The sequence below is a fragment of the Leptodactylus fuscus genome, chromosome 9 (assembly GCF_031893055.1).
Source record: "Leptodactylus fuscus isolate aLepFus1 chromosome 9, aLepFus1.hap2, whole genome shotgun sequence".
Classification (NCBI taxonomy): Eukaryota; Metazoa; Chordata; class Amphibia; order Anura; family Leptodactylidae; genus Leptodactylus; species Leptodactylus fuscus.
Genome location: NC_134273.1, coordinates 82,630,822 through 82,650,920, shown reverse-complemented (window position 1 = coordinate 82,650,920; position 20,099 = coordinate 82,630,822).

The following is a 20,099-nucleotide window of genomic DNA, read 5'->3' as shown; positions in this document are numbered from 1 at the left end:
GGGGCCATTGTTCTCAGAACGGCTCCGGCTTTCATTTGATAGGTCACAAGACAATGTTTCTTTATAATTTGTTTGGGAGAAATCAAATTAAAAATTTCGATGCAAAATTGTGAAAAAAATGTATGTTTTAAAATTGTGAAAAATCGCGTGTGTGTTCCTTGTGTTGGTGGTTATACTTGTACAGAGTTTCAACTTGGGACCAAATTGGGATTTTATTTTTTTGAAGCCTTGAATCCTGTGATTTTCTGTTTGTGCGGCTTCTTCCTTTTCTTGCTGAATTCAACGTTTATAAGAAACAATAAAGAAACCTAAAAAACAAATCCCGTAAGTGCAGAATAAATCCGTCTCATCATCAGAACAACTTGTTCAGCATTGTCAACCTGAATGCAATGAACAAACCAAAAGAATAAAGGTGATCGTACCGTGTTTCCCCGAAAATAAGACAGTGTCTTATATTACATTTTGGTCCTATAGATATGCGATGTCTTATTATCAGGGGACGTCTTACGTTATTTTTGTGCTGCCACCACTGCGCTAGGCTGAGATGTGTCTGCTGCACAAAGACTGTATGAAGAAAAACATTGCAGCCGGCTGAACGCTGTGTGCGGTGCTCGATGTGCACAGGAACGCCGGCTGCTTTGGGATTGTACATTGTATCCACTGTTCCGGCTGCTGTGGGATGAGCTGGGAGAGTGGACCCCCCCCCCCCCAGTATACAATGCTTACTGTAGGGTATATACAGCCGCCATCTCCCAGCTCATCCTACAGCAGCAGGAACAGTGGATATAACGTATCACAGCAGCGTCAGCAGCCGGCTGCAATGTTTTTCTTCATACAATCTTTGCGCAGAAAGATTATTAATATTGGGGGATGTCTTACTTGCCTATGTCTTACTTTCCAGAGATGACTTATTCTGGGGAAACAGGCAGTCGTGTAACTAGAAAAGGCGGGGCCCCATGGCGAACCTTTGACATGGAGCCCCCTGACCAATGCCAAAGACCCCGACCAACCCCCCTCTAAGGGCTCGCTCACATCTGCGCCCGGGGTCTCCGTTTGGCAGGTTTCCGTTTCCTTCCCGAAACTGGACAGTAAACGGAAACCTGCGCACATTTTTCAAACCCATTCATTTGAACGGGTTAGAAAAGTGTCCGGCCGTGAGCGCCGGTGAGCGTTTTGTGCTCTCTGCGGCGAAACCGTTTTTTTTTAACCGGACGCAGAGTCGGACATGCAGGACTTTGTGTCCGGGTTAAAAAAAAAATGGTTTCGCCGCAGAGAGCACAAAACACTCACCGGCGCTCACAGCCGGACACAGTCAGTCAGGTTTCCGTCCTGAGAACAGAGAAGGAGGCGGTAACATAATAAAATAATACAGTCATATCTATAAATCACAGATTATTTAGTAGCCACAGACCCCACACTTCTACACCACAGGCCGAACAGATCTGAATTCAAGATTTCCAAATTGACACTGGGTAAAAAATATGCAAATCTATTCTCCAGGATGTAATTAGGAGAACACTCTGTACACCGCCCTCTAGAGGGCAGCCCCCTTAACATCATGCATGAATAGATTTGCAGATTTTTTACCCAGAATCCCTAGCGGAACAGGAATGACTTGTAAGTCTCCGCACTGCCTATGTAGGCACACACTCTCCCTGATGTGTACGATTATCCCCTGACCCGAATTGTCACTGTAATCGTTATAGTATAAAATATGATCCCATCGCAATCCCAACTTGAATTTTGGTACAGATCTGGCTCAGAGCAGAGCAGGCACATGTGTCTTTTTGGAAATTTTTAAATTAAACGTATTTTTCGGAAATGCGTTTTAAAATTTTGCTTTTGCGTTCGCATGTGTAAAATATTACCAAAGGTCCTCGTGTGACCTATCTGGTGAAAGCCCGGACAGTTCTGAGCAGAATGACGTTTATTTGGTTTCTCTATCTGCTTCCTAGCCGGAGTTATCAGGAGAAATGTAAAGGCAGCAACACAGAAATTCTAACTTTTTCTGAACTTTGAAAATCAATTAAAAATTGAAAGAACATTCTCGAATTTTTTTTTTTCACATTTTGCATTCTCTGACACACTATTACCAAATAACAAAATCTCAAAATTAAAAATAAAAATATAGAGGTAAAAATCATTGGTTTACTTGACATGGAATGAGCCGTCTCCGAGATTGTAACCCCGAGCGTCTTGTCTATTCTATTCCCCGAAACTGCAGAGAGAAGAGAAAATGCGCAAAGATCGGAAAAACCGAGTGTAAGTGTGTACAGGGGCCACTGGCGGGGTCACACCTGGTACATTGTAACAAAATCTGTAGAAATTTGGTATGGCCAGGGGAGTACCTGTAGGTGGTGCAGAGGTAGCGATCACTACGGGGCCCTGGAGCCTGAGGGGGCCTCTCCACCACATAATAAGACCCCAGTACTATAGATAGCACACACTAAGTGGGGAGGTGACGGATTTTGCATTGGGGCCCAGTAAGAAGATTTCGTCTCCTGCACTGCATGGAGAACAATACAGAAATTGTCCATGGCAAGAAGGGGTTAATCTTACTGACCTGTCCTTAGGTTAGGCCTCACCTGGGTCTGACTGGGCCCCCGACCTATCTAATGGTAGAGCATGCAGGACAGCCCTCTCATTGGTCAATAGGCACAGCGCCACACGTTTTGTAGTGGCCATGCCCAGTACTGCAGCTCCTTGGAGTTAAGGTCCGTATGAGGGGTCACATACTTACAGATTGATGTCTGACAGGTTCTTTGCTTTGTCTCTTATAGTGAAAAAGATGAAATAAAAGAATTTGAAAAATGGCTTATTAGGTAAGTGGAGGGCTAGAAGGGGGTGACAACAGACATTACAGGACACCACAGCACAGACGTCCCATCTCTACATCCAGGGGGGTGACAAGTCTGACCCCACATCTACCCGGTTGTACCGAGACCTGCCACTGGGGGGACACATGAGGGGAAGGCTCTCCCTCTATAGTCTCACCCCCAGTAGTGGGGTAATGGAGCATTTGGGACCATTATGGGGTCCACTCTACAATCCTGGATGTCACCCCGACATTCTCTCAGGATTTATGTCTACTTCATAAGAAACAGAAGAAAGTTGTCCTGGAAGTGACGGAACCTTCTAGATAATATTTCTCCTTCTCTCTTTCTCCATCAGATTTAAGGCTTTTGCTCCTTACATCAAGCCAGTCTATAGGTAGGTATCCCGGGACATGCCGGACCCCTCCTCAGTTACAGTATAAGATGTGGGGGAGAGGAGTTACTACAGAGAATAAAGGGTTAATGATAGTAACTGGAGATGTTTTCTCTATTACAGAAAGAAAAGGAGATTTGCTTCTAAAATGCCGAACCTGGAGACAATTGTGTAAGTCTATAGGAGGGGGGAGGGAGGGGGCAGACAAAGGGTATTTATAGAGGGGGAGTCACCACTAGGGGGAGCTCACTACATACAGGTTACACAGTCAACACTAGGGGGAGCTCACTACATACAGATTATACAGTCACCACTAGGAGGAGCTCACTACATACAGATTATACAGTCACCACTAGGGGGAGCTCACTACATACAGATTATACAGTCACCACTAGGAGGAGCTCACTACATGCAGATTATACAGTCACCACTAGGAGGAGCTCACTACATACAGATTATACAGTCACCACTAGAAGGGGCTCACTACATACAGATTATACTGTCACCACTAGGAGGAGCTCACTACACACAGATTATACAGTCACCACTAGGAGGAGCTCACTACATACAGATTATATAGTCACCACTAGGAGGAGCTCACTACATACAGATTATACAGTCACCACTAGGAGCAGCTCACTACATACAGATTATACAGTCACCACTAGGGGGAGCTCACTACATACAGATTATACAGTCACCACTGGGGGGGGGGGCTCACTACATACAGATTATACAGTCACCACTAGGGGGAGCTCACTACATACAGATTATACAGTCAACACTAGGAGGAACTCACTACATACAGATTATACAGTCACCACTAGGAGGAGCTCACTACGTACAGATTATACAGTTGCCAGTATTATTGATGATTCTGATGAGGGGGGGAGCACATACTTATAGAAAGTCTTCTGACTGGTTCTATGTTCTGTCTCCAACAGTGAGGAGAATGAAGAGGCCATACCCGAGCCCCAGATTGTGTAAGTACAAGGGGGTCACATACACCCCCCGCTGACCCCGCCCATTTCTCAGTACTATAGATAGCACACACTAAGTGGGGATGTGACGTATTTTGCATTGGGGCCCAGTAAGAAGATTTCGTCTCCTGTACTACATGAGAACAATACAGAAATTGTCCATGGCAAGAAGGGGTTAATCTTACTGACCTGTCCTTAGGTTAGGCCTCACCTGGATCTGACTCGGCCCCCGACCTATCTAATGGTAGAGCATGCAGGACAGCCCTCTCATTGGTCAATAGGCAGAGCCACACGTTTTGTAGTGGCCATGCCCAGTACTGCAGCTCCTTGGAGTTAAGGTCCGTATGAGGGGTCACATACTTACAGATTGATGTCTGACAGGTTCTTTGTTTTGTCTCTTATAGGGAAGAAGATGAAATAAAAGAATTTGAAAAATGGCTTATTAGGTAAGTGGAGGGCTAGAAGGGGGTGACAACAGACATTACATGACACCACAGCACAGACGTCCCATCTCTACATCCAGGGGGGTGACAAGTCTGACCCCACATCTACCCGGCTGTACCGAGACCTGCCACTGGGGGGACACATGAGGGGAAGGCTCTCCCTCTATAGTCTCACCCCCGGTAGTGGGGTAATGGAGCATTTGGGACCATTATGGGGTCCACTCTACAATCCTGGATGTCACCCCGACATTCTCTCAGGATTTATGTCTACTTCATAAGAAACAGAAGAAAGTTGTCCTTGAAGTGACGGAACCTTCTAGATAATATTTCTCCTTCTCTCTTTCTCCATCAGATTTAAGAGTTTTGCTCCTTACATCAGGCCAGTCTATAGGTAGGTATCCCGGGACATGCCGGACCCCTCCTCAGTTACAGTATAAGATGTGGGGGAGAGGAGTTACTACAGAGAATAAAGGGTTAATGATAGTAACTGGAGATGTTTTCTCTATTACAGAAAGAAAAGGAGATTTGCTTCTAAAAAGCCGAACCTGGAGACAATTGTGTAAGTCTATAGGAGGGGGGAGGGAGTGGGCAGACAAAGGATATTTACAGAGGGGGAGTCACCACTAGGGGGAGCTCACTACATACAGGTTACACAGTCACCACTAGAGGGAGCTCACTACATACAGATTATACAGTCACCACTAGGGGGAGCTCACTACATACAGATTATACAGTCACCACTAGGGGGAGCTCACTACCTACAGATTATACAGTCACCACTAGGAGGAGCTCACTACATACAGATTATACAGTCACCATTGGGGGAAGGGGGGGTTTACTACATACAAATTTATACAGTCATCACTAGGAGGTGCTCACTACATACAGATTATACAGTCACCACTAGGAGGAGCTCACTACATACAGATTGTACAGTCACCACTAGGAGGAGCTCACTACATACAGATTATACAGTCATAGTATTATTGCGATTCTGATGGGGGGTACATACTTAAAGACAATCTTCTGACTGGTTCTATGTTCTATCTCCAATAGTGAGGAGGATGAAGAGGCCATACCCGAGCCCCAGACTGTGTAAGTACAAGGGGGTCACATACGCCCCCTGCTGACCCCGCCCATTCCCTCCCTCATCACATCTTATTTTGTGTTTTTCTCCTTCTGGTTCTTTAGGAGACCAAGTCGCTGGCTGAGGAGGAGCAGGTGAGTGATAGAAGGTCTTATGGCTGCCGAATTCATCATCTCCGGGATTCACTGTCACCTCTTGTACATTACACATGGTAGACATAGTTGTCAGATTGTCAGCCAGAGCTTGGAGGGCATGGACATCACATAGACATCACTAGAGGGTCCCCTGGGGCAGGTACATGACCCCCGGCCCACCAGGGAAATCAGGGGATGGAGAATTTACTGTGTACTAATGGTTTGTATTTCCTTCTAGCCGCAGCAGAAATGAAAACCGCCCCTCAAGGTAAGTACAAGGCCGACCCCCGAGGATAAAACCATCCCTATAGGTTGTGCCCTCCCCAGGTAGAATATTATTGGGGGAGGTGGAGAGTTCCGGGGTCTATGTGCTTCTCTTCTCAGCTAAATCCCATTTCTTTGTTTTCCAGATTCTGGGCGCTCTTCTGCTGCTGCTGTGCCACCCAAGAGTAACATGTAAGTACACAAGACCCACCCAGAAGGGGGCGCTGTACACCCCACATTCCCTCATACAATGTGCCGCCTACATGTCCCCACATCATACTGACATTGACTACTTCTCACTTATAGAGAATGAACCATTCACAGGCTGATCCTTCCCTTGGCCTAGTCCTGGACACACAGCTGTGGAGGCGTCACAATGTAGCAGTATAAGAGCTCTCAGCCTGGAGTGTGTCTGCACTGAGACATTGTGACGAGCGCCGTTGTGTGAGGACGACTAGGTCAGGATGGGGATTAAGTCTCTAGCAATGAAACCTCACATTGCCATAGCAGCCCATCCATATAGAATAATGTCCCTGAGTGGCCCCTCCATGTAGTATAATGTCCCTGAGTGGCCCCTTCATGCAGGATATCATCCCATAGTGGCCCCTCCATGTAGTATAATGTCCCTGAGTGGCCCCTTCATGCAGGATATCATCCCATAGTGGCCCCTCCATGTAGTATAATGTCCCTGAGTGGCCCCTCCATGTAGTATAATGTCCCTGAATGGCCCCTCCATGTAGTATGATGTCCCTGAGTGGCCCCTCCATGTAGTATAATGTCCCTGAGTGGCCCCTCCATGTAGTACAATGTCCCTGAGTGGCCCCTCCATATAGTATAATGTCCCTGAGTGGTCCCTCCATGTAGTATAATGTCCCTGAGTGGCCCCTCCATGTAGTATAATGTCCCTGAGTGGCCCCTCCATGTAGTACAATGTCCCTGAGTGGCCCCTCCATATAGTATAATGTCCCTGAGTGGTCCCTCCATGCAGTATAATGTCCCTGAGTGGCCCCTCCATGTAGTATGATGTCCCTGAGTGGCCCCTCCATGCAGCATATCATCCCATAGTTGCCCCTCCATGTAGTATAATGTCCCTGAGTGGCCCCTCCATGCAGCATATCATCCCATAGTGGCCCTTCCATGTAGTATAATGTCCCTGAGTGGCCCCTCCATGTAGTATAATGTCCCTGAGTGGCCCCTCCATGTAGCATAATGTCCTTGAGTGGCCCCTCCATGTAGTATAATGTCCCTGAGTGGCCCCTCCATGTAATATAATGTCCCTGAGTGGTCCCTCCATGTAGTATAATGTCCCTGAGTGGCCCCTCCATGTAGTATAATGTCCCTGAGTGGCCCCTCCATGCAGTATAATGTCCCTGAGTGGCCCCTCCATGTAGTATAATGTCCCTGAATGGCCCCTCCATGTAGTATAATGTCTCTGAGTGGCCTCTCCATGTAGTATAATGTCCCTGAGTGGCCCCTCCATATAGTATAATGTCCCTGAGTGGCCCCTCCATGTAGTATAATGTCCCTGAGTGGCCCCTCCATGTAGTATAATGTCCCTGAGTAGCCCCTTCATGCAGGATATCATCCCATAGTGGCCCCTTCATGTAGTATAATGTCCCTGAGTGGCCCCTCCATGTAGTATGATGTCCTTGAGTGGCCCCTCCATGCAGTATAATGTCCCTGAGTGGCCCCTCCATGTAGTATAATGTCCCTGAGTGGCCCCTCCATGCAGTATAATGTCCCTGAGTGGCCCCTCCATGTAGTATAATGTCCCTGAGTGGCCCCTTCATGCAGGGTATCATCCCATAGTGGCCCCTCCATGTAGTATAATGTCCCTGAGTGGCCCCTCCATGCAGGATATCATCCCATAGTGGCCCCTCCATGCAGCACATCATCCCATAGTGGCCCTTACATTAATAAAATGCCATATAAATAGGGATTTTCTTACAATATTGTGTTTGACCAAACCCGCAATTTTATGGGGTTCAGCCGAACTTGATATTTTGAGGGGATGTCACACACAAAGTACAATGCACTTCTGAGGGTATCTTCATATAATGGAGGCTGCGGGGAGGTAACTATACATAAATACAGTGTTACTTACCTGTCCTGGGCTCCGGCGATTCTCCCCGCGTTCCTGCGGTCTGCAGACGTGATATCAGGCGGTCACATGGATTACATAGTGTAATGATGCCGATGCTGCGTCACCTTTCTGTAAGTCGGAATACAATTCTCCATCTAGAAGACTCTGTCAAGGTCCACTATAGAGATAAAGGCGGGGTTATCAATGTGGGAGGAGTCTGACATATTCTGGCTCCTCCCATTATCACTATAGATGTGGTTCATGTGACTTCCCATTTCTGGGTTTGGTTTTGGATTTTGTCCCTGGGGGGCAAGCAGAGAATCACAACATACATGACAAGCCCCAAATGTCTGATTATTTCTCCTCAATCCTCATTTACAGCGAAGAAGAGATGCAGCAGAAAAATTTGCACAACTACCATCATCCTGCTGCATCATACCTCCACCATGTGCAAAGCCTCTGATGGATGGCCTCCCCCCATGTCCTCCTGCAAGACCGGCTCCACTGGCAACACCATCTCCACCTGTTCTGCTGCAAATACCATCTCCACCTGCTGTGCTGCAAATACCATCTCCACCTGCTGTGCTGCATATACCATCTCCACCTGCTGTGCTGCAAATACCATCTCCACCTGCTCTGCTGCAAATACCATCTCCACCTGCTGTGCTGCAAATACCATCTCCACCTGCTCTGCTGCAAATACCATCTCCACCTGCTGTGCTGCATATACCATCTCCACCTGCTGTGCTGCATATACCATCTCCACCTGCTGTGCTGCAAATACCATCTCCACCTGCTGTGCTGCATATACCATCTCCACCTGCTCTGCTGCAAATACCATCTCCACCTGCTGTGCTGCATATACCATCTCCACCTGCTGTGCTGAAAAATCCATCACCACCTGTTCTGCTGCAAATACCATCTCCACCTGCTGTGCTGCATATACCATTACCACCTGCTGTGCTGCAAATACCATTACCACCTGCTCTGCTGCAAATACCATCTCCACCTGCTGTGCTGCATATACCATCTCCACCTGCTCTGCTGAAAATACCATCACCACCTGCTCTGCTGAAAATGCCATCACCACCTACTCTGCTGAAAATGCCATCACCACCTGCTCTGCTGAAAATGCCATCACCACCTGCTCTGCTGCTAAAAAATTCACCTCCTGCCCTGCTGCTAAAAAATTCACCTCCTGCTATGCTGCCATGAACATTACCTCCTGCCCTGCCAAAACATGAAGCCCTAATACCAATGCCACTTCCTGCTGCTGCTCTCAGACTATTTTTGCTGCTGTGACCATTATGCTGCTATTCTTATTGCTGCTATTTTATCTACCTCATATTCTTATTGCTGCTATTCTTATTGGTGCTATTCTTATTGCTGCTATTTTATCTACCTCATATTCTTATTGTTGCTATTTTATCTACCTCATATTCTTATTGCTGCTATTTTATCTACCTCATATTCTTATTGCTGCTATTCTTATTGGTGCTATTCTTATTGCTGCTATTTTATCTACCTCATATTCTTATTGCTGCTATTCTTATTGCTGCTATTTTATCTACCTCATATTCTTATTGCTGCTATTTTATCTACCTCATATTCTTATTGCTGCTACTCTTATTGCTGCTATTTTATCTACCTCATATTCTTATTGCTGCTATTCTTATTGCTGCTATTCTTATTGCTGCTATTTTATCTACCTCATATTCTTATTGCTGCTATTTTATCTACCTCATATTCTTATTGCTGCTATTCTTATTGGTACTATTCTTATTGCTGCTATTTTATCTACCTCATATTCTTATTGGTGCTATTCTTATTGCTGCTATTTTATCTACCTCATATTCTTATTGCTGCTATTCTTATTGGTGCTATTCTTATTGCTGCTATTTTATCTACCTCATATTCTTATTGCTGCTATTCTTATTGCTGCTATTTTATCTACCTCATATTCTTATTGCTGCTATTTTATCTACCTCATATTCTTATTGCTGCTATTCTTATTGGTACTATTCTTATTGCTGCTATTTTATCTACCTCATATTCTTATTGCTGCTATTCTTATTGCTGCTATTCTTATTGCTGCTACTCTTATTGCTGCTATTTTATCTACCTCATATTCTTATTGCTGCTATTCTTATTGGTGCTATTCTTATTGCTGCTATTTTATCTACCTCATGTTCTTATTGCTGCTATTCTTATTGGTGCTATTCTTATTGCTGCTACTCTTATTGCTGCTATTTTATCTACCTCATATTCTTATTGCTGCTATTTTATCTACCTCATATTCTTATTGCTGCTATTTTATCTACCTCATATTCTTATTGCTGCTATTCTTATTGGTGCTATTCTTATTGCTGCTATTTTATCTACCTCATATTCTTATTGCTGCTATTTTATCTACCTCATATTCTTATTGCTGCTATTCTTATTGCTGCTACTCTTATTGCTGCTATTTTATCTACCTCATATTCTTATTGCTGCTATTCTTATTGGTGCTATTCTTATTGCTGCTATTTTATCTACCTCATATTCTTATTGCTGCTATTTTATCTACCTCATATTCTTATTGCTGCTATTTTATCTACCTCATATTCTTATTGCTGCTATTTTATCTACCTCATTTTCTTATTGCTGCTATTTTATCTACCTCATATTTTTTGCTGCTATATCCTATCACTGCCACTAATAAATGCTGCTATAACTTATCACTGCCACATTTTAGTCTCTGTGTAGTTTTATTCTCATTTGTACAAGTGCCAGTAGGGCAGTGGGGGTGTAATGACCCCACACACGGGTAAGAGGGCACTGAATATGGGGCACAAATAACTGGACTGCATATATATGGGTATAAGAGGGGGGAACAGGGCAGGACAAGGTATAAACTGGAGGTTGGGTCTATGAAATTGTTCAAATCCCATTGGAACTCCAGAAAGAGGTAGGGCCGTATCTATAGGGGTGCAGAGGTAGCAATCACTACTGGAACCTGAGCGAGCCCAAGGACCTCTCTACAACACAGGAAGGTACCAGGATTTTATAGAATAGCTAGCAGGAGGACTCAGCTTCACACAGGTATATTTAATTTTTTGTTTGAGTAGTGGCCCTATAAGAATTGCCCAGTTTTGCACTTGTGTGTTTTGTATGTTGTTTGTGTGTGTGTTTCTGCCCACGACTTCATCTCCGTGTTGTTGGTGTCGATAATCCGTTTATGTTCAGCAAATTGCTGCCGTCGATGGTTTGCCTGCTCCAGCGTTTCGGCAGCTTTTAAACTGTCCTGCTGCTGAACTTGTTCCTCACGTCGTGCCTGTGATTGTTCAGCATCTCAGCAGCTCGCTGGGACAAAAAATAATGAGCGCGTTGTTGGCGCCGATGATCCCCCTGAGCTGCACTTCAGGATCGCTCTGTGACTTCTGGCTCCTTCAGAGCTCTCATTGTTTTAGAATTTTGCAACAAAGTAGATTTTCTTTTTCCCGACATGTTTAAAAGTAGCAAACTGCGAATGTGGATTAACCTCTTAGAGATACAGTCCAAAAGTGCGGTAAGGCCTCTTTTTTCAAATCTGACATGTGTCACTTTAAATGGCAATAACTTTGAGACGCTTTAACTTACACAAGTGATTTTGAGATTGTTTTCTCATGACACACTGTACTTCATGTTAGGGGTACACACTCAGCAATATTCTTGTATTTATTTATAAAAAAAATAGGAAATTTGATGGAAAGTTGGAAAAATCGATAGTCATACCACCCAAATACATGAATACATATTATCCCCCATATCTCTGCTTTATATCGGAGTCATCTTCTGATTGTCTTCTCATTTATTTCGGACGTCACAAGGCTTACAAGTGGAACAGCGATTTTCCAGATTTACAAGAAAATTCCCCAAACTAATTTTTTAAGGACCACTTCAGTTCTGAAAGGAATTGTAAAGGCCTATATAATAGCAACCCCCCCAAATCACCCCATTTTCAAAACTGCCCCCTTCAAATAATTAAAAACAGCATTTGGGATGTTTGGTAACCCTTTAAGCTTTTCATAAGAATAAGAATAATATGGAGGTGAAATTTAGACATTTAACTTTTTTTTCACTAATGCATTAATTTAGCCCTAAATTTAACACATTTCCAAAGGGTTAAATTAGAAAATGCATCTGGCAGTTTATTGTGCAATTTGTCCCGTGTGGGTGTAAACAATCCCCCACATGTGGGTGTAAACTGAGTGTTGGGCACACGGCAGTGCACGAAAGGGAAGGAGCGACACTGGGCTTTTGAACAGCAGATTTTGCTGGAATAGCTTTAATGCCCTATGTCTCATTTGCAGAGCCCTTAGCGTACCAAAACAGTGGAAACCCCCCAAAAGTGACCCCACTTTATAAACTACACCCCTGACAGATTTCATCAAGGGGTATAGTGAGCATTTTGACCCTACGCCTGTTTCACAGATTTCACGAACATTGGAATGTATAAATGACTAAAATGTCACTTTATCCCCAAAGTTTTCATTTTCACAAGGGGTTAAAGTAGAAAAAGCCCCCCCCCCCCCAGTTTGTTACACAATTTCTCCTGAACACGGCAATACCCCATATGTGGCCATAATCTGCTGTATGGGAACATGGCGGGGCTTGGAATGGAAAGAGCGCTATTTAGCTTTTGAAGGGCAGATATTGCTGGAATAGTTTTGAGGTGCCATGTCGCATCTGCTGAGCCCCTAAAGTATCAATACAATGGAAACCCCTCAAAAGTGACCCCATTTTAGAAACTACACCCGTCAAGGAATGTATTATGATTTTGAGACTAAAAATGCTTCCCAAAAATTGAAATTTTTAAAGAAATCTGCAATTTTGGTGCCCAATACATTGCACCCACTTTGTGTTGTCAGAGACCTGCACTCCTAAAACTATTAAGGGGCCGTCCCGAGGGGAAAAAATTATATATGTGGGTGTAAACTGCTGCTTGGGCACACAGCCGGGCTCAGAAGGGAAGGAGCACTGCACTTTTTAGCTTTTGGGTACAGATTTAGAGGGACTTTCTGGGGGCCATGTTGTTTTTGCCCTGGAGGTGCCAGTAAACTGGAATTCCCCAAGAAGTGACCCCATTTTGTAGGGGCAATTTTAGGGTTTCTGCAAAAGTGTCATGGCATCCAAAAACCAAACCGTCTAAGTCTGTGCTCCAAAAACCAAATAACCTTCTTCCCTTCTGTGTCCGGCTGTAACGTATGACATTACGTACGTTATCCCAGGTACACCAGTGTCATACATGTACCCTAATATCAGTATATACCACATATCACATTACATACATTATCCCGGTACACCAGTGTCATACATGTGCCCTAATATCAGTATATACCACATATCACATTACATACATTATCCCGGGTACACCAGTGTCATACATGTGGCATAAACTGCAGTTTGGGCGCACAGCAGGGCGCAGAAGGGAAGGAGCGCTATGCGGGTTTTGGAGCGCAGATTCAGATGTTTGGTATCTGGACGCCATGTCATGTTTGTTGAGCCTGTAAGGTACCAGAAAATTGGATTTCCAAAGGAGTGACCCCAGTTCGAAAATTGCACCCCTCAAAGAATTTATCAGGGGGTGTAGTGTAGTATTAGTATCCCGGACGTGACTGCACAGCGGATGGCGAAGAGGGAATATATAAGCGGTGCGGAGGACATTGCAGACACCACATTGCCTACTATGTCCCAGTAGCTCCTATGATTGGGGGGGGGGGTCACTCTGGGGTCACTTTAGGGGTCACTTCTGGTGTCTTTTCGCTCATAAGCTGTAAATCTGGGGTGTCTCCTGATATTCGCTCGCACAGCTTATATATTCCCTTCCTGCCGCAGCCAGTTGGATTCTAATAATGTGGCGATTTTGGGGTTTTTTGTCCTCACATTACTAGATGCTATATTTTCTTTATTTTTCTGGTGACGTGGCCATATTGTTGTTTGCGGGATGAGATGTATTTTGTAATGACACCATCTTGGGGTGCCTACAACTTACTGAATACATTTTATTAACTCTTTTTTGCTGGATTTAAAAAAAAAAAAAAAACAATTCTGGTATTGTATTTTACCTTTTACATTTTTCGCCCTGCAGCGTACAGTATAAGTAACATGTGGCCTTTACTCTGTGGGTCGGTACGGTTACGGCGATACCTCATTTATATTATATTGTTTATATATGTATGTACATACCCTGTTTCCCCGAAAATAAGACATCCCCCAAAAGTAAGGCATGGGGGAGGTTTTGTTAAATTGCCTAATATAAGGCACCCCCCGAAAATGAGACATCCCCAAAAACACTGCAGCCGGTAGAACACTGTGCATGATGTTCCGTGTGCACAGGTATGCCGGCTGCTGCCTCTGCTGTGATACCACTGTTCCTGCTGCTGTAAGATAAGCTGTGAAAGCATCGTATGCTGCGGGGAGTCCACTCTCCCAGCTCATCCCACAGCAGCCGGAACAGTGGTATCACAGCAGAGGAGGAAGCCGGCTTTCCTGTGCACACGGAGCACAGCGTTCAGCCGGCTGCAATGCCCACTAAGTGAGGCTCTCTGGCACAACCGCCGGAAGCCTCGCTAATCTCCGCTAAGCCCCGCCAACCACTTCCACCACTGTGACCAACAGCAGCACCAGCGCTGCTATGAAGATGGGGAAGGTAACTAGCATACCTCCCCCACCACCACCTCTTGCACCACCTACAACCGGCAGTCATGCCGGCACTCCGTTAAGGAAGCGCCGACATGACTGCTGATTGTCCCTCGCTCCAGCCGCTCCATAAGACATCCCCCGAAAATAAGACAGGTCATATATTTTGGAAGAGAATTTAATATAAGACACTGTCTTATTTTCGGGGAAACAGGGTATATATACAAGACCTGGACCAACATACGGTAATTCCACATGTGTTACTTCATAGTGTTGATGCCTTCAGTGTGAATCTACAATTTTCATAGTCATGGAAATACAGAAAACTCTTTAAATGAGAAGGTGCGGCCAAACGTTTGGTCTGTACTGTATATATATTTAAATTGCTATAGGAAGACACAGGTCCGCGCTCACTGGTAGACTTAGATAAATGACGGGTAGTCAGATATTAGAATAAACCATAGATTATTTATTAATGTAGAACAAGAACAAGCACGACGCGTTTCGGACCACGGGTCCTTTCTCAAGTGCAGAAACAACTTCTCCTTCGTTCCCTCGCAGCTCCAGGAGAGAGCTGCGAGGGAACGAAGGAGAAGTTGTTTCTGCACTTGAGAAAGGACCCGTGGTCCGAAACGCGTCGTGCTTGTTCTACATTAATAATCTATGGTTTATTCTAATATCTGACTACCCGTCATTTATCTAAGTCTACCAGTGAGCGCGGACCTGTGTCTTCCTATAGCCTACTCCTCCGGTACTTCCGGTGTTTTGCTGGTTCTGCTGCCACTCTCTCCTGGACCTAAACGTGACCTATTCCAGGTGAGAGGCCATCTGGTTTTTTGCCTCTATATCATTACGCCATGTATTAAGCTCTATACAATACTACACTCAGAGCGCTCGGTGTCTCTCTCTCTTTTTGTTTTTACACAATATATTTAAATTGAGGATTGATATATCCGCTCCTATAATATTTTTGTCTATGGATACTCTTGTTGTGTCTGTGCTTTCATTGGCTTACACCATCTGATTTGCTGATTATATTTTATGATTGTTTACAATAAAAATTATATAATTTTATGATTATTGTTTTTTTTTTAATTGTGATATTTGAAATCCTACTGGGGACTCAGAATGAGATAGCCACGCTAAGGACCAGGATTTTAGGGGATACCATGCTGGTGACTAGGAACAAGAGGAAAGCTATGCTTGGCACCAAGATGCCATGGCACCATGCCATGCTGCGGACCAAGAATGATCTTGAACTGGGAAGCAGTTGGCGCCCCCTATGGTTAGTATGTGGGTTGCAGTGACTCGTGTACGGTTCCATGGCCATTTTATGAGTCCCTGTCTAGGGCAGGGTCTGTGTAATACACTGAAGTGACACCAGAGTCTGTCTCCACCACTGATTTACAGTCTGTACCATTTTAGACTGGCCATCTGTTATTTCTTTGTTTTCTGGATCGGAACCGTTCAGTCTGTTGTTCATTATCAGTTTACATTGAGATTTCTGGTGAAAGTCCTCCTAAGTTTTCTCTTGTGTATTTACCAGATAATTTCACATTCAGTTCAGCTTGTAGTGAAGTGCACAGTAATATCTGTGAATATCAGTACTTATGATGTTTCCTGCACCTCTCCTGGGTCTCCCTTTATTATACTCTGAGGTCTTGGGGTGGTGAATTGCTGGCAGGGAACGAAAAATTTTTGGGCTTTGGCCAAACTTGAAACGTTGGGAAAATTTGCATTGAACTTGGTGCATTAAGAACTAGTTTGCTCATGTCCAATCTGCCTGTTTGGATGCCTGTTTTATAACATCATCTATGAAGGATTATTCTGCTAGAGTACAGCAAGACCCCGCAGAGATTTCAAGTTTTGAAGAACTACTCTTTGATCATTGCATCACTCTACTTCAGCATAAAGTTACCAACACACATATATAAATGACGGCAAGCTCTGTAGATGTGGAAGGATTCTGGTGGGCACGGGAGACTTGGCCAGTCTTCTAGGAGTATGAGAGATCAATCTTCGTTTATTTGTTTAAGTGTTGGATGACAGAACTACAGCACCAGAACCAACATGATAACACATTACAGCACCAGAACCAAAATCACTTCATACACAAAGCAACAGACTCAAGCACATAACAGAAAAACAGCACCAGAATGAATATCATGCCATGGATACAGCACAAGAACCAAACTCATAACAGAACCAAGATCCAAACTAGAAATATATATACAGGAACAGAACTAAGGGAATTTCTCTATTTCGAGGCTACGTACAGCACAGTGGACTCTGATGAGTAGAGAATGCAGCTGCCGTTCTACCTAAACACCAGCAGCCACCACCTCTACACATTTGGGAAAATTTATGAAGACTTGCTTTATCAACAGCAGTCTTCATAACCCCATTGTTGGTGGAGGGAGCACCTGAAACATGACAAGGTACACGCATCCTCATAAATGATACAGTGGAGTGAAGTATAGTGTATAGAGATAGCTCCAATCTCAGAGCTCCTAATATAGCTGGTGTAAAAGATAAATAGGTTTGACACATTTTGGGAATATGGCATTACTCTGGGTAGATACCTCATATAGATATAATATACCCAGCACGTAATGACAGTGTTCTATACTATGTTATATAGATAGTTTTTTATGAACCCTGACAGTGTTCTACACTATGTTTTATAGATAGGTTCCTAGGAGCCCTCACAGTGCTATACACTATGTATTATAGATAGGTTCCTAGGAGCCCTGACAGTGTCATACACTATGTATTATAGATAGGTTCCTAGGAGCCCTGACAGTGTCATACACTATGTTTTATAGATAGGTTCCTAGGAGCCCTGACAGTGTCATACACTATGTTTTATATATAGGTTCCTAGGAGCCCTGACAGTGTCATACACTATGTTTATAGATAGGTTCCTAGGAGCCCTGACACTGTTATACACTATGTTTATAGATAGGTTCCTAGGAGCCCTGACAGTGTTCTACACTATGTTTATAGATAGGTTCCTAGGAGCCCTGACAGTGTTCTACACTATGTTTATAGATAGGTTCCTAGGAGCCCTGACAGTGTCATACACTATGTATTATAGATAGGTTCCTAGGAGCCCTGACAGTGTCATACACTATGTATTATAGATAGGTTCCTAGGAGCCCTGACAGTGTTATACACTATGTTTTATAGATAGGTTCCTAGGAGCCCTGACAGTGTCATACTCTATGTATTATAGATAGGTCATAGGAGCCCTGACAGTGTCATACTCTATGTATTATAGATAGGTTCCTAGGAGTCCTGACAGTGTTATATACTATGTATTATAGATAGGTTCTTAGGAGCCCTGACAGTGTCATACACTATGTTTTATAGATAGGTTCCTAGGAGCCCTGACAGTGTCATACACTATGTTTTATAGATAGATTCCTAGGAGCCCTGACAGTGTTATACACTATGTTTATAGATAGGTTCCTAGGAGCCCTGACACTGTTATACACTATGTTTATAGATAGGTTCCTAGGAGCCCTGACAGTGTTCTACATTATGTTTTATAGATAGGTTCCTAGGAGCCCTGACAGTGTCATACACTATGTTTTATAGATAGGTTCCTAGGAGCCCTGACAGTGTTATACACAATGTATTATAGATAGGTTCCTAGGAATCCTGACAGTGTCATACACTATGTTTTATAGACAGGTTCCTAGGAGCCCTGACAGTGTTATATACTATGTATTATAGATAGGTTCCTAGGAGCCCTGACAGTGTTCTGCACTATGTTATATAGCTAGGTACCTAGGATCCCTGAAAGTTATACACTATGTTTTATAGATAGGTTCCTAGGAGCCCTGACAGTGTTATATACTATGTATTATAGATAGGTTCTTAGGAGCCCTGACAGTGTTCTACACTATGTTTTATAGATAGGTTCCTAGGAGCCCTGACAGTGTTATACACTATGTTTTATAGATAAGTTCCTAGGAGCCCTGACAGTGTTATACACTATGTTTTATAGATAGGTTCTTAGGAGCCCTGACACTGTTATACACTATGTATTATAGATAGGTTCCTAGGAGTCCTGACAGTGTTATACACTATGTATTATAGATAGGTTCCTAGGAGCCCTGACAGTGTTATACATTATGTGTTATAGATAGGTTCCTAGGAGCCCTGACAGTGTTATACACTATGTTTTATAGATAGGTTCCTAGGAGCCCTGACAGTGTTATATACTATGTATTTTAGATAGGTTCCTAGGAGCCCTGACAGTGTCATACACTATGTATTATAGATAGGTTCCTAGGAGCTCTGACAGTGTTATACTCTATGTGTTATAGATAGGTTCCTAGGAGTCCTGACAGTGTTCTGCACTATGTTATATAGCTAGGTACCTAGGATCCCTGAAAGTTATACACTATGTTTTATAGATAGGTTCCTAGGAGCCCTGACAGTGTTATATACTATGTATTATAGATAGGTTCCTAGGAGCCCTGACAGTGTTCTACACTATGTTTTATAGATAGGTTCCTAGGAGCCCTGACAGTGTTATACACTATGTTTTATAGATAGGTTCCTAGGAGCCCTGACAGTGTTATACACTATGTTTTATAGATAAGTTCCTAGGAGCCCTGACAGTGTTATACACTATGTATTATAGATAGGTTCCTAGGAGTCCTGACAGTGTTATACACTATGTATTATAGATAGGTCCCTAGGAGCCCTGACAGTGTTATACACTATGTTTTATAGATAGGTTCCTACGAGCCCTGACAGTGTTATATACTATGTATTATAGATAGGTTCCTAGGAGCCCTGACAGTGTTATACATTATGTGTTATAGATAGGTTCCTAGGAGCCCTGACAGTGTTATACACTATGTATTATAGATAGGTTCCTAGGAGCCCTGACAGTGTTCTGCACTATGTTATATAGCTAGGTACCTAGGATCCCTGAAAGTTATACACTATGTTTTATAGATAGGTTCCTAGGAGCCCTGACAGTGTTATATACTATGTATTATAGATAGGTTCCTAGGAGCCCTGACAGTGTTCTACACTATGTTTTATAGATAGGTTCCTAGGAGCCCTGACAGTGTTCTACACTATGTTTTATAGATAGGTTCCTAGGAGCCCTGACAGTGTTATACACTATGTTTTATAGATAAGTTCCTAGGAGCCCTGACAGTGTTATACACTATGTTTTATAGATAGGTTCTTAGGAGCCCTGACACTGTTATACACTAT